Below are 15,169 nucleotides of genomic sequence, written 5' to 3'. Positions count from 1 at the left end.
AAGTAAGAAACCTGGGCGTCATATTTGACAATAAACTTTCATGGATTCCACAGGTGAGGAACTGTACCAAGAATGCCCTTTACTATCTTCGGATGCTGCGACGGGTAAAACATCTGCTCTCCCAAACACACAGAAATACACTAGTACAGGCCTTAGTCATCTCACGTCTTGACTTTTGCAATGTGGTATACCTTGGACTCCCTACTAAATGGCTCTCCAAGCTGCAGCTGGTGCAGAACCAGGCAGCTAGGTTGATTACGGGGACCTCAAGATGGGACCATATATCACCCGTTCTCAGACTACTTCATTGGCTCCCATGCGCAAGGAGGATTGAATTCAAGGCTTTGTGTGTTATGTTCAGGGCCTTCAAACAACATGGCCCACTGTTCATTAATAACATGGCCATACATTACCACCCCCCCAGGGCACTGAGATCGGCCGATCAGGACTTTGCTGTCATCCCTCTAGTAAGGTTGATTTCGTTTGGTGGCCGATCTTTCAGAGCCAGAGCCGCCTCGCTTTGGAACCTTCTCCCGTTGTCTTTGAGGAAGTACACTGTTCTTATTACCTTCAGAAAGGCTCTAAAAACCTTCCTTTTTAGGGCAAGTTGATTATGACCACGCCTAATTAAACTGACCTGGCCCCTCCTTCCCTCACCCTATGTCCCCCCTCACTCCAAACCCCCTTGCTACCGTTTGTTTTTATTGTTGATACTTTATATGGTTTCTCTTTTTATTTATGTACACGAGCCATCAGTTCGTCTACGAAGTCTTTTTTCTTTCTTCTCTTGGATTGCTTTTTGGTCCAGAATAGACCAGCGGACCTCCTTCCAGCGCTTAGACACACCCTTCAGGGTGTATGTGGCGCTGTAAAGAAATATTAAAATCAATCAATCAATCAATAGCCTGCCATCAGATGCAGTGCCACTTGCCACCCATGGCCTGCCACCAGATGCAGTGCCACTTGCCACCCATAGCCTGCCACCAGATGCAGTGCCACTTGCCACCCATAGCCTGCCACCAGATGCAGTGCCACTTGCCGCCCATAGCCTGCCATCAGATGCAGTGCCACTTGCCACCCATAGCCTGCCACCAGATGCAGTGCCACTTGCCACCCATAGCCTGCCATCCGATGCAGTGCCACTTGCCACCCATAGCCTGCCATCAGATGCAGTGCAACTTGCCACCCATAGCCTGCCACCAGATGCAGTGCAACTTGCTACCCATAGCCTGCCATCAGATGCAGTGCCACTTGCCGCCCATCAGATGCAGTGCCACTTGCGACCCATAGCCTACCATCAGATGCAGTGCCACTTGCCACCCATCAGATGCAGTGCCACTTGCCACCCATAGCCTGCCACCAGATGCAGTGCCGCTGTCACTCCCTCTGCAGGAGCCACGTGTGTAGAAGGAAAGGAGCGGCGTCGCTATCTGGAGAGTGAAGATCACACCAGTCCCTGCTGCTTGCCGCTGGGTGCCGGAGAAGGAGGAGGTGCCGAGGTGGGTGGGGACAGCAATGCTGCACTAGGCGCCGGCCTCGCTCCCGGTCTCACTGTCTGCGAGTAAGGCCCCTTTCACACGGGGCGGATCAGTAATGATCCGCCCCGCGAACCTCCGCTTTCTCAGCGGGGATCGCTCCGTTGATCCCCGCTGAGCCGGCGGATGACAGGGCGGTCCCCGCACACTGTGCAGCAGGGGCGGACTGACCATTCGGTCCGTCGGGCACTGCCCGAGGGCCCGTGGTGGGGGGGGCCCGGGCTGGCTCAGTCCGCCCATGGAGGTGCCTGCAGCAGCGTCAGCTTCTACACAATGAAAAAACCCAGAGAAAGCAGTGCCTTGGATCCCTCTAGCTAGGTTGATGTGGCTGCGCTGTTGTATGAGAGGCTTGTGAGGTGTGAGCTGGAGATGGATGGAGCCGTGCGGGGATTTACAGTGACAGGCGCTCCGGCCACCTCTCCCCCCTGTGGAATTCAGCTGAGGGGGCGGGGCCGTAAGTCACTGCCGCGGAGGACTGTCTGTGAAGGAGCTGCTGGACTCGGAGGCAGAGTGAACTGCACAGGCATGGCATCCACACGGACCTGCCTGTGCAGAAGCAGGTCAGTGTCATAATGAAAGCACTGTCTGTGTCTCATCTGTGGTATAAGAGCCATGCTGATTGTTACTTTACCTTCTTTCCCTGTGCTGTGTCTGTGCTTATTTACCAGGTAGCAGGTCAGGTGCTATTCACTAGTGCACATGATGAGCCATCCATCCTGGCCAGCTCATCCCTCCCGAGCCTCTCATACAACAGCCACATCATCCTAGCTAGCAGGATTTAATAGTTCAAGACACTGCTTTCTCAGGGGTACAGACTCGTTTTTTTTTTTATTGTGTATGATAAGCTGCCACTGCTCCGGGCACCTCCAGGTTTCGGACTGAGCCGGCCCGGGCCCTCCCACCACGGGGCCCTCAGGCAGTGCCGAATGGTCAGTCCGCCCCTGCACACTGATATCTGGTACACTGAATGCCACTCAGTGTATAGATATCAGTGTTATATATACGGAATAGCACTTAGACCTGATTTACATTGAAGCAATATACCATGCGATTTGACATGTCAAATCGCATGGTAATAGCACTACCCGAATCGGTGCGATGCCCCATTTCTGGCGCAGCACCGATTCCCAAAAGTAGTTTCTGTATAACCTTTGGCGACTTCTTGGTGCAATTTCCATAGACATCTGTGTATGGAATCCGCACAGACGTCTCTGAAATCACCCGCCAAATTCACACTGACATGCGGGTATGAAATCGTGCGAGTTTAGCTGAACTGTCTCACACAATTTCATTCCCGCTGTCAGTGTGAACCTGGACTAAGGCCTGATTCACATCTATGGCATTTTTTGTGCTTTTTGCATTTTGTAGATTTGCACAACAGTCCATTTAACATGGTTTCCTATGGAACACGTTCTGTAGTGCAAATCTGCAAAATGCAAAAAGCACTAAAAATGCATACTGTAGGTGTGAATCCAGCCTAAGTGAGTGTTATTCCCTATATATATTCCTTACATTGGTGATCAGTGGGAAGAATGTCCCTTACATTGGTGATCAGTGGATAGAATGTTCCTTACATTGGTGATCAGTGAGAAGAATGTCCCTTACATTGGTGATCAGTGGGAAGAATGTCCCTTACATTGGTGATCAGTGAGAAGAATGTTCCTTACATTGGTGATCAGTGAGAAGAATGTTCCTTACATTGGTGATCAGTGAGAAGAATGTCCCTTACATTGGTGATCAGTGAGAAGAATGTCCCTTACATTGGTGATCAGTGGGAAGAATGTCCCTTACATTGGTGATCAGTGGGAAGAATGTTCCTTACATTGGTGATCAGTGAGAAGAATGTTCCTTACATTGGTGATCAGTGAGAAGAATGTCCCTTACATTGGTGATCAGTGAGAAGAATGTCCCTTACATTGGTGATCAGTGGGAAGAATGTCCCTTACATTGGTGATCAGTGGGAAGAATGTCCCTTACATTGGTGATCAGTGAGAAGAATGTTCCTTACATTGGTGATCAGTGAGAAGAATGTACCTTACATTGGTGATCACTGGGAAGAATGTTCCTTACATTGGTGATCAGTGGATAGAATGTTCCTTACATTGGTGATCAGTGAGAAGAATGTCCCTTACATTGGTGATCAGTGAGAAGAATGTCCCTTACATTGGTGATCAGTGAGAAGAATGTCCTTACATTGGTGATCAGTGAGAAGAATGTCCTTACATTGGTGATCAGTGAGAAGAATGTCCCTTACATTGGTGATCAGTGGGAAGAATGTTCCTTACATTGGTGATCAGTGAGAAGAATGTCCCTTACATTGGTGATCAGTGAGAAGAATGTCCCTTACATTGGTGATCAGTGAGAAGAATGTCCCTTACATTGGTGATCAGTGGGAAGAATGTTCCTTACATTGGTGATCAGTGAGAAGAATGTTCCTTACATTGGTGATCAGTGAGAAGAATGTCCCTTACATTGGTGATCAGTGAGAAGAATGTCCCTTACATTGGTGATCAGTGGGAAGAATGTTCCTTACATTGGTGATCAGTGGGAAGAATGTCCCTTACATTGGTGATCAGTGGGAAGAATGTCCCTTACATTGGTGATCAGTGAGAAGAATGCTCCTTACATTGGTGATCAGTGAGAAGAATGTCCCTCACATTGGTGATCAGTGGGAAGAATGTTCCTTACATTGGTGATCAGTGGGAAGAATGTCCCTTACATTGGTGATCAGTGGGAAGAATGTCCCTTACATTGGTGATCAGTGGGAAGAATGTCCCTTACATTGGTGATCAGTGGGAAGAATGTTCCTTACATTGGTGATCAGTGGGAAGAATGTCCCTTACATTGGTGATCAGTGAGAAGAATGATCCTTACATTGGTGATCAGTGGGAAGAATGTTCCTTACATTGGTGATCAGTGGGAAGAATGTTCCTTACATTGGTGATCAGTGGGAAGAATGTCCCTTACATTGGTGATCAGTGAGAAGAATGTTCCTTACATTGGTGATCAGTGAGAAGAATGTTCCTTACATTGGTGATCAGTGGGAAGAATGTCCCTTACATTGGTGATCAGTGAGAAGAATGTTCCTTACATTGGTGATCAGTGAGAAGAATGTTCCTTACATTGGTGATCAGTGGGAAGAATGTCCCTTACATTGGTGATCAGTGAGAAGAATGTTCCTTACATTGGTGATCAGTGAGAAGAATGTTCCTTACATTGGTGATCAGTGGGAAGAATGTCCCTTACATTGGTGGTCAGTGGGAAGAATGTCCCTTACATTGGCGATCAGTGAGAAGAATGTTCCTTACATTGGTGATCAGTGGGAAGAATGTCCCTTACATTGGTGATCAGTGGGAAGAATGTTCCTTACATTGGTGATCAGTGGGAAGAATGTTCCTTACATTGGTGATCAGTGAGAAGAATGTCCCTTACATTGGCGATCAGTGAGAAGAATGTCCCTTACATTGGTGATCAGTGGGAAGAATGTTCCTTACATTGGTGATCAGTGGGAAGAATGTTCTTTACATTGGTGATCAGTGAGAAGAATGTCCCTTACATTGGTGATCAGTGAGAAGAATGTTCCTTACATTGGTGATCAGTGAGAAGAATGCCCCTTACATTGGTGATCAGTGAGAAGAATGTTCCTTACATTGGTGATCAGTGAGAAGAATGTCCCTTACATTGGTGATCAGTGAGAAGAATGTCCCTTACATTGGTGATCAGTGGGAAGAATGTTCCTTACATTGGTGATCAGTGGGAAGAATGTCCCTTACATTGGTGATCAGTGGGAAGAATGTTCCTTACATTGGTGATCAGTGGGAAGAATGTTCTTTACATTGGTGATCAGTGGGAAGAATGTCCCTTACATTGGTGATCAGTGAGAAGAATTTCCCTTACATTGGTGATCAGTGAGAAGAATGTCCCTTACATTGGTGATCAGTGGAAGAATGTCCCTTACATTGGTGATCAGTGAGAAGAATGTCCCTTACATTGGTGATCAGTGAGAAGAATGTTCCTTACATTGGAGATCAGTGAGAAGAATGTCCCTTACATTGGTGATCAGTGGAAGAATGTCCCTTACATTGGTGATCAGTGAGAAGAATGTTCCTTACATTGGTGATCAGTGGGAAGAATGTTCCTTACATTGGTGATCAGTGAGAAGAATGTCCCTTACATTGGTGATCAGTGAGAAGAATGTTCCTTACATTGGTGATCAGTGAGAAGAATGTCCCTTACATTGGTGATCAGTGGGAAGAATGTCCCTTACATTGGTGGTCAGTGAGAAGAATGCTCCTTACATTGGTGATCAGTGAGAAGAATGTCCCTTACATTGGTGATCAGTGGGAAGAATGTCCCTTACATTGGTGATCAGTGAGAAGAATGTCCCTTACATTGGTGATCAGTGGGAAGAATGTCCCTTACATTGGTGATCAGTGAGAAGAATGTCCCTTACATTGGTGATCAGTGGGAAGAATGTCCCTTACATTGGTGATCAGTGAGAAGAATGTCCCTTACATTGGTGATCAGTGAGAAGAATGTCCCTTACATTGGTGATCAGAGGGAAGAATGTCCCTTACATTGGTGATCAGTGGGAAGAATGTCCCTTACATTGGTGATCAGTGAGAAGAATGTCCCTTACATTGGTGATCAGTGGGAAGAAGGATCCTTACATTGGTGATCAGTGGGAAGAATGTCCCTTACATTGGTGATCAGTGAGAAGAATGTCCCTTACATTGGTGATCAGTGAGAAGAATGTCCCTTACATTGGTGATCAGTGAGAAGAATGTCCCTTACATTGGTGATCAGTGGGAAGAATGTCCCTTACATTGGTGATCAGTGAGAAGAATGTTCCTTACATTGGTGATCAGTGAGAAGAATGTCCCTTACATTGGTGATCAGTGGGAAGAATGTCCCTTACATTGGTGATCAGTGGGAAGAATGTCCCTTACATTGGTGATCAGTGGGAAGAATGTCCCTTACATTGGTGATCAGTGAGAAGAATGTCCCTTACATTGGTGATCAGTGGGAAGAATGTTCCTTACATTGGTGATCAGTGGGAAGAATGTCCCTTACATTGGTGATCAGTGAGAAGAATGTTCCTTACATTGGTGATCAGTGAGAAGAATGTCCCTTACATTGGTGATCAGTGGGAAGAATGTCCCTTACATTGGTGATCAGTGGGAAGAATGTTCCTTACATTGGTGATCAGTGGGAAGAATGTCCCTTACATTGGTGATCAGTGAGAAGAATGTTCCTTACATTGGTGATCAGTGGGAAGAATGTCCCTTACATTGGTGATCAGTGGGAAGAATGTCCCTTACATTGGTGGTCAGTGAGAAGAATGCTCCTTACATTGGTGATCAGTGAGAAGAATGTCCCTTACATTGGTGATCAGTGGGAAGAATGTCCCTTACATTGGTGATCAGTGAGAAGAATGTCCCTTACATTGGTGATCAGTGGGAAGAATGTCCCTTACATTGGTGATCAGTGAGAAGAATGTCCCTTACATTGGTGATCAGTGGGAAGAATGTCCCTTACATTGGTGATCAGTGAGAAGAATGTCCCTTACATTGGTGATCAGTGAGAAGAATGTCCCTTACATTGGTGATCAGAGGGAAGAATGTCCCTTACATTGGTGATCAGTGGGAAGAATGTCCCTTACATTGGTGATCAGTGAGAAGAATGTCCCTTACATTGGTGATCAGTGGGAAGAAGGATCCTTACATTGGTGATCAGTGGGAAGAATGTCCCTTACATTGGTGATCAGTGAGAAGAATGTCCCTTACATTGGTGATCAGTGAGAAGAATGTCCCTTACATTGGTGATCAGTGAGAAGAATGTCCCTTACATTGGTGATCAGTGAGAAGAATGTCCCTTACATTGGTGATCAGTGGGAAGAATGTCCCTTACATTGGTGATCAGTGAGAAGAATGTCCCTTACATTGGTGATCAGTGGGAAGAATGTTCCTTACATTGGTGATCAGTGGGAAGAATGTCCCTTACATTGGTGATCAGTGAGAAGAATGTCCCTTACATTGGTGATCAGTGGGAAGAATGTCCCTTACATTGGTGATCAGTGAGAAGAATGTCCCTTACATTGGTGATCAGTGAGAAGAATGTCCCTTACATTGGTGATCAGTGAGAAGAATGTCCCTTACATTGGTGATCAGTGGGAAGGATGTCCCTTACATTGGTGATCAGTGAGAAGAATGTTCCTTACATTGGTGATCAGTGAGAAGAATGTCCCTTACATTGGTGATCAGTGGGAAGAATGTCCCTTACATTGGTGATCAGTGGGAAGAATGTTCCTTACATTGGTGATTAGTGAGAAGAATGTTCCTTACATTGGTGATCAGTGAGAAGAATGTCCCTTACATTGGTGATCAGTGGGAAGAATGCCCCTTACATTGGTGATCAGTGGGAAGAATGTTCCTTACATTGGTGATCAGTGGGAAGAATGTCCCTTACATTGGTGATCAGTGAGAAGAATGTTCCTTACATTGGTGATCAGTGGGAAGAATGTCCCTTACATTGGTGATCAGTGAGAAGAATGTCCCTTACATTGGTGATCAGTGAGAAGAATATTCCTTACATTGGTGATCAGTGGGAAGAATGTCCCTTACATTGGTGATCAGTGAGAAGAATGTCCCTTACATTGGTGATCAGTGGGAAGAATGCCCCTTACATTGGTGATCAGTGAGAAGAATATTCCTTACATTGGTGATCAGTGGGAAGAATGTCCCTTACATTGGTGATCAGTGGGAAGAATGTTCCTTACATTGGTGATCAGTGGGAAGAATGTCCCTTACATTGGTGATCAGTGGGAAGAATGTCCCTTACATTGGTGATCAGTGGGAAGAATGTTCTTTACATTGGTGATCAGTGGGAAGAATGCCCCTTACATTGGTGATCAGTGAGAAGAATATTCCTTACATTGGTGATCAGTGGGAAGAATGTCCCTTACATTGGTGATCAGTGGGAAGAATGTTCCTTACATTGGTGATCAGTGGGAAGAATGTCCCTTACATTGGTGATCAGTGGGAAGAATGTCCCTTACATTGGTGATCAGTGGGAAGAATGTCCCTTACATTGGTGATCAGTGGGAAGAATGTCCCTTACATTGGTGATCAGTGGGAAGAATGTTCTTTACATTGGTAGTCAGTGAAAATGATTTAAAGTAAATACAATTATTTAAAAAAAATGTAAAACACACCCATAATCCCTTCACACACTCTATATAAAAAGGGTTATGTAGGATGAGCATATGTATGTAAACAATAATGGATACATGTATAGTATCCACCAGAACATCAGAGTGAGAGCAATTCTAGGGCCATAATTCATAGTTAAAGGGGTTGTATGGGTTCAGTTTTTTTTTAATAACAAACATGTTATACTTGCCTCCACTGTGCAGTTTGTTTTGCACAATGTGGCCCCGATCGTCATCTTCTGGGGTCCCACGGAGGCTCTCACGGTTCCTCCCCGCAAGAGCTAACCCCCTCTGGGAAGCTCTCTCCCGAGTGGGTTACCTTGCAGGCGCACTCCTGTGTGATACACTTGGCGGCCATACCCGATAAGTGTATGACTCAGCCCCACCCCCTGGCGTGCAACAACATTAATTTGATTGACAGCAGTGAGAGCCAATGGCTGCGCTGCTATCAATCTAACCAATGAAGAGCCGATTGGAAAGCTATGCGGGAATATTGTGCTAATTTATGAAAACCTTAATTTCGAAAATGTACCATTGTTGCACTTTAATGTACATTTTATTTTTCTTTAATTCCTATAATAAACATTTATTTGGAACATAGCATCCAGAAATTCTTTGAATGCATGCAATATGTAGGTAGGATTTGTGTGGATGCAGCTTGAACGTGGGCAGGGACACATGGGCAGAGACACAGGGGGCCCCATGATCTCCTTTTGCCCGGGGGCCCCATGAGCTGTCAGTCCGCCCCTGCTGTGCAGGGACCGCCCTGTCTTTTCTCCGCTCTCCCCTATGGGGGGATCAGATGAACACGGGCCGTCTGTCCGTGTTCACCCGATCCGCCAGACAGATGGAAAAGTAGGTTTTTCCTCCGTCATACTTTGGCGGATCGGAGCGGGTCGGATGTCAGCGGGCATGTCACCGCTGACATCCGCGGCTCCATAGAGGAGCACGGAGCGCCCGTTCAGGTTCGCCTAAAAAACTGGCAGGCGGACCTGAACGGGCCGCCTGTGTGAAAGAGCCCTAAATTGTCACTGGTTGCAAGATGCCAGGCAGCGCCGGCCCTAGCAACCCGTTCTGGAAATGTGGTTATTAGTTAGTAGGGGGCGGCTGTGTCTTCTATTTCATTCCGGGACACTGTATTGTCCCGGAATGAAGGTGCCCGGGACCTGGGACAGACATGTGATTTGCGGGACAGTCCCGGGCAATCCGGGACACGCGGGTACCCTACTGGAGGGTCTATTGATGTTGGCTGCTGGGGAATTGTGACAGACTCACCCGGGACAGAGGCTTTTGGAGGGGACTGAATGCTAGCCTCTTGCCTTGCGATCGTGGGCCCTGGTATTTGGGGAAACGGTGCTCTTTGTGAGCTGTATGCCTGGGGACCCTGTATATGCCATATTAGAGTGACTGATTCATACTGTTGGGACATACAGTGTAAGGAGATGCTAATGTCCTCACCTCCAGCCATCTGTCTGTTCTCTGTGCTAATTGACCCTGCTATTGTGTGAAGATGTTCTGTGTTTACACTTATGATAGTGTGTATTGCATACCTCCCAACTGTTCCTGATTTCGAGGGACTGTCCCTGATTTGGAGCAATGTCCCTCTGTCCCTCATTTTGGTCTGATCTATATAGTTGTATATAAAATGCACGTTTTATCTATCAAAAAGTGTTTCCCAGCACTAAACTTCCATCTGATTGCCAAGATGCTGCATTTGTAAATTTCAAAAGCCAATATAAAGAAATAGTAGTGGTAAAAAAAGCACTTGTGGGTTTAACCAATCTTATTTTTTTGTACAATTCTCCTTTAAGGGGTCGTGGCAAGGGGTGTGTCCTATGCCTGCATACTTTTGCTGATAGGTGTCCCTCATTCCCATCTCAGAAAGTTGGGAGGTATGGTATTGTATAGCAGGTGAGCGGGGAGACGTGACGTCTACCCTGAAAGGTCATATCTATGAGTCGCCTAGTCTGGGTAAATGATTAGTTAATTAGCTCATGTTAATATATGTTCTGGTTACCTCCTCTTTAACTGTATATAAGATTGTATTCTTGGTTCTATTAAGCACTCCATGTTCAGCAGACAAACAAGTCTCGTTGTGTGCTTGTGAGCATTTTCTATCCTATTTTGTTCTGTTTTACTCTATTATATTATATTCTTTCATTTTCTGTTATATTCTTTTCTCTTTGAAAATTGGAAAACTATTCCTAATCGGAAAACTAATTTGTTTATTCGTATCGATTCGATATTTTGAATTTCGAACGTTACGAAACGTTTTTGAATCAATCCAAATTCGAATAGATTTGAATACGAATAAACGAAACGAATTTCGAAAACAAATTAAACGAATTTATGTAAATAACTAAATCGGAAATAAACTACCGTATTTATTGGGGTATAGCGCGCACCCCTAAAGTTGCCCCCGAAATTCCTGTGGAAAAAAGATTTTTGTACTTACAGTTTTGGTGTCTTGCGCGGCGTCCATCGGCGGCCTCGTCGGGTCCGGCCTCCGTCTGCGGCTTCGGGTGTCCTCTTCGTCAGGTCCGGCGTCCTCCCCGCTCGTTTCCCGCGCCGAGTTTGAATACTGCGCCGGCATATACCGAGCGCAGTACACTCGTGTATAGTCGGGCAGGCTCGGCTACTCTCGCGCTCACGTCCTGTACGTCCAGGACATGAGCGCAAGAAGGAGCCGAGACTGCCCGACTATACACGAGTGTACTGCGCTCGGTATATGCCGGCGCAGTATTCAAACTCGGCGCGGGAAAGCGGGTATCGGCGTATATCGCGCACCCACGATTTTGCCCTGATTTTCAGAGAAAAAAAAGTGCGCGGTATACGCCGATAAATACGGTATTATTTTTTCGTTCTGCACATGTCTACTGTCAGGGGGGTTGTTGGGTGGTTGGGGGGAGTCCATGTCACATGTTAAACCCTAAATATGGGTGAAAAAGGTGGAGTTAACCTTTAGGAGGACATGCAAAGTGTCAGCAGCCCTATCAGTCATTTCATGGAAACTCCACTCAGCCGGGTTTTTGCATCAACACAGCAGATAAAGGAAGAGCCTCTGAAGGTGTGAAAAGCTTTTCTGTCTTGGAAAATAACAATGAAAAATCAATAAATTTTTTCCTATCAGAAGAAAGAGAGACAAGCAAATCAGAACCGGCTTCCGCTACAGCGAATCAGTGTGATAAGACTGGAGACGCCGCCACCCGTTGCAGATACAAGGCGGTTTGAGGAGACCACAGAGGGTCAGAACCAGGAACAGGTTGGAACTGTGTTGACTCGGAGACTCGGAGGCCTTCATATCATTAACAACGCACCATTAGACAACGGAGAAGGTCTAAAAGCAAATTTGACCTCAAGTTCCATCCAAAGCCAACGGGTTTCTTTTTTTTTTTAGGAGGTTTGACAATGTTTTTTTCTTTTGCTCTCTGTGATCTCCTCGTAGAGCAGGAAACTTTATAGGAATATTTCCTCTCTATTCTATGATCACCACAACAAATAGAAATGGGTGAATCTTCCCAATGGAGACATAGGCAGAGCCACCTGGCCGAGGTTCTAACCCAAGCCTGCTCCATCCAAAACTCGATCCATCGGCAAACATGTGGATCAGGACAGTGGAATTCGTATTTTATTCAATCATTTATTCGTTAAAAATCGGCTCTGAGCCTTGCTCACCAGAATTGGGAAAGATCATTCATACCAACAATTTATCTACACAGTAGAAGGATCTTATCTTCTGCAGAGATTGTTTTCCAAATACATACACAACGGTGTTCCAGGCTCGGGAACTTAACTTTTATACCTTTTAGGCATACCGTATGGTCTAAAGTATGTGGACCCCCCTTCAAATAATTGAGTTCAGGTGTTTTCAGTGAAGGGAACTGGTAATACAAAGACATTGTAGACAATTGTGCTCTTCCAACTTTGGGGGTAACAGTCTGGTGAAGGCCCTTTTCTGTTCCAGCATCACTGTCCCCTGTGTACAAAGCCAGTTCCATAAAGACATGGTGTGACCAGTTTGGTGTGAAGGAACTTGAGTGTCTTGTAGAACCCTGACTTCATCCCCACTGAACACGTCTAGACCCTAACCATTCTGCACACCCGTGGACCCCAACTCTACTGAATACCTTTGAACCTCAACCCTACTGAACACCTTTGAACCCCAACTCTACTAAACACCTTTGGGCCCCAACTCTACTAAACACCTTTGGGCCCCAACTCTACTAAACACCTTTGGGCCCGAACTCTACTAAACACCTTTGGGCCCGAACTCTACTAAACACCTTTGGGCCCCAACTCTACTAAACACCTTTGGGCCCCAACTCTACTAAACACCTTTGGGCCCCAACTCTACTAAACACCTTTGGGCCCCAACTCTACTAAACACCTTTGGGCCCCAACTCTACTAAACACTATTAACCACCAACCCTAATGAAAAGCTTTGGACCTCAATTCTACTTGACACACCTTTGGACCCCAACTCTATTGAAAACCTTTGGACCTCAACCCTGCTAGACACCTTTGGACCCCAACCCTACTAGCCACCTTTGGACCTCAACCCTACTGGTACTGGTAATACAAAGACATCTTAGACAATTGTGTTCTTCCAATCTTGGGGGTAACAGTCTGGTGAAGACCCTTTTCTGTTCCAGCATGACCCCTGTGTACAAAGCCAGTTCCATAAAGACATGGTTTAACCAGTTTGGTGTGAAGGAAATTTGTTTGCCCTGTAGAACCCTGACTTTATCTCCACTGAATACCTTTGAACCTCAAACCTACTTAACACCTTTGGACTCCAACTCTACTAAACACCTCTGGGCCCCAACACCACTGAACACCATTAGACCCCAACCCTAATTAAAAAGTTTGGACCTCAATCCTACTTGACACATCTTTGAATCCCAACTCTACTGAAAACCATTGGACCTCAACCCTACTGGACACCTTTGGACCTCAGCCCCAATGAACACCTTTGGACCTCAATCCTACTGGACACCTTTGGACCTCAATCCTACTGGACACCTTTGGACCTCAATCCTATGTGACACACTTTTGGACCCCAACTCTACTGAACACTATTAGCCCCCAACCCTAATGAAAACCATTGGACCTCAATCCTACCTGACACACCTTTGGACGCCAACTCTAGTGAAAACCTTTGGTCCTCAACCCTGCTAGCCACATTTGGACCTCAACCCTACTAGCCACATTTGGATCTCAACCCTACTGGTACTGGTAATACAAAAACATTTTGGACAATTGTGCTCTTCCAATCTTGTGGTAACAGTTTGGTGAAGACCCTTTTCTGTTCCAGCATGACTGTCCCCTGTGTACAAAGCCAGTTCCATAAAGACATAGTTTAACCAGTTTGGAGTGAAGGAACTTGTGTGTCCTGTAGAACCCTGAATACATCCCTACTGAATACCTTTGGACCCCAACCCTACTGCACACCTGTGTACCCCAACTCTACTGAATACCTTTGAACCTCAAACCTACTGAACACCTTTGGGCCCCAACCCTACTGAACACTATTAGACCCCAACTCTACTGAAAACCGTTGGACCTCAACCCTGCTAGACACCTTTGGACCCCAAACCTACTGGACACCTTTAGACCCCCACCCTACTGAACACCTTTGGACCTCAGCCCTAATGAACACCTTTGGACCTCAATCCTACTAGACCTCAATCCTACTGGACACCTTTGGACCCCAACTCTACTAAACACCTTTGGGCCCCAACCCTACTGAATACCATTAGACCCCAATCCTAATGAAAACCTTTGGACCTCAACCCTACTGGACATCTTTGGACCCGAACCCTACTAGACACCTTTAGACCTCAACCATACTGGACAACTATGGACCCCACCCTACTGAACACCGTTTGATCCCAACCCTACTGAACACCCTTGGAGCCCAACCCTACTGAACTCCTTGGAGCCCAACACTACTGGACACCTTCTTATCCCAACACTACTGGACACCTTTGGACCCCACCCTACTGAACACCTTTGGACTTCAATCCTACAGGACACATTTGGAGCCCTAGTGAACCCCTTTGGACCTCAACAATACTGATCACCTGCACTTTCTGGTATGTGAGGATGCCTAGGCACTCAGCTGTATATCTGCAGTGTGAGATCTAAGGCACTGCTAGTTCCAGGAGAGTTGATGATGTCACTATGGTGCTGCTCACTGTTCTTGTTGTTGGAGGCTCTAACAGGAGGAAGCAAAGCCCTGCCATCTTCCAAGATGGCTCCCTTCATACAGAGACACAGTGCAGAACAAGACATGATAAGCCAGTAATTTGGAAAGATCAGCTGCAGTCCACTGGTAATGATTTCCCCTTTGCTGGGCCCAGCTTCCAGGGTTCAGGTCCTAACATTTGGCCCAAACAGTTTAAAAGTATTAAAATAATTATTG

The sequence above is a fragment of the Rana temporaria genome, chromosome 4 (genome assembly GCF_905171775.1).
Source record: "Rana temporaria chromosome 4, aRanTem1.1, whole genome shotgun sequence".
Classification (NCBI taxonomy): Eukaryota; Metazoa; Chordata; class Amphibia; order Anura; family Ranidae; genus Rana; species Rana temporaria.
The sequence above is the reverse complement of the archived record's forward strand: the minus strand, read 5'-3'. Positions refer to the sequence as shown.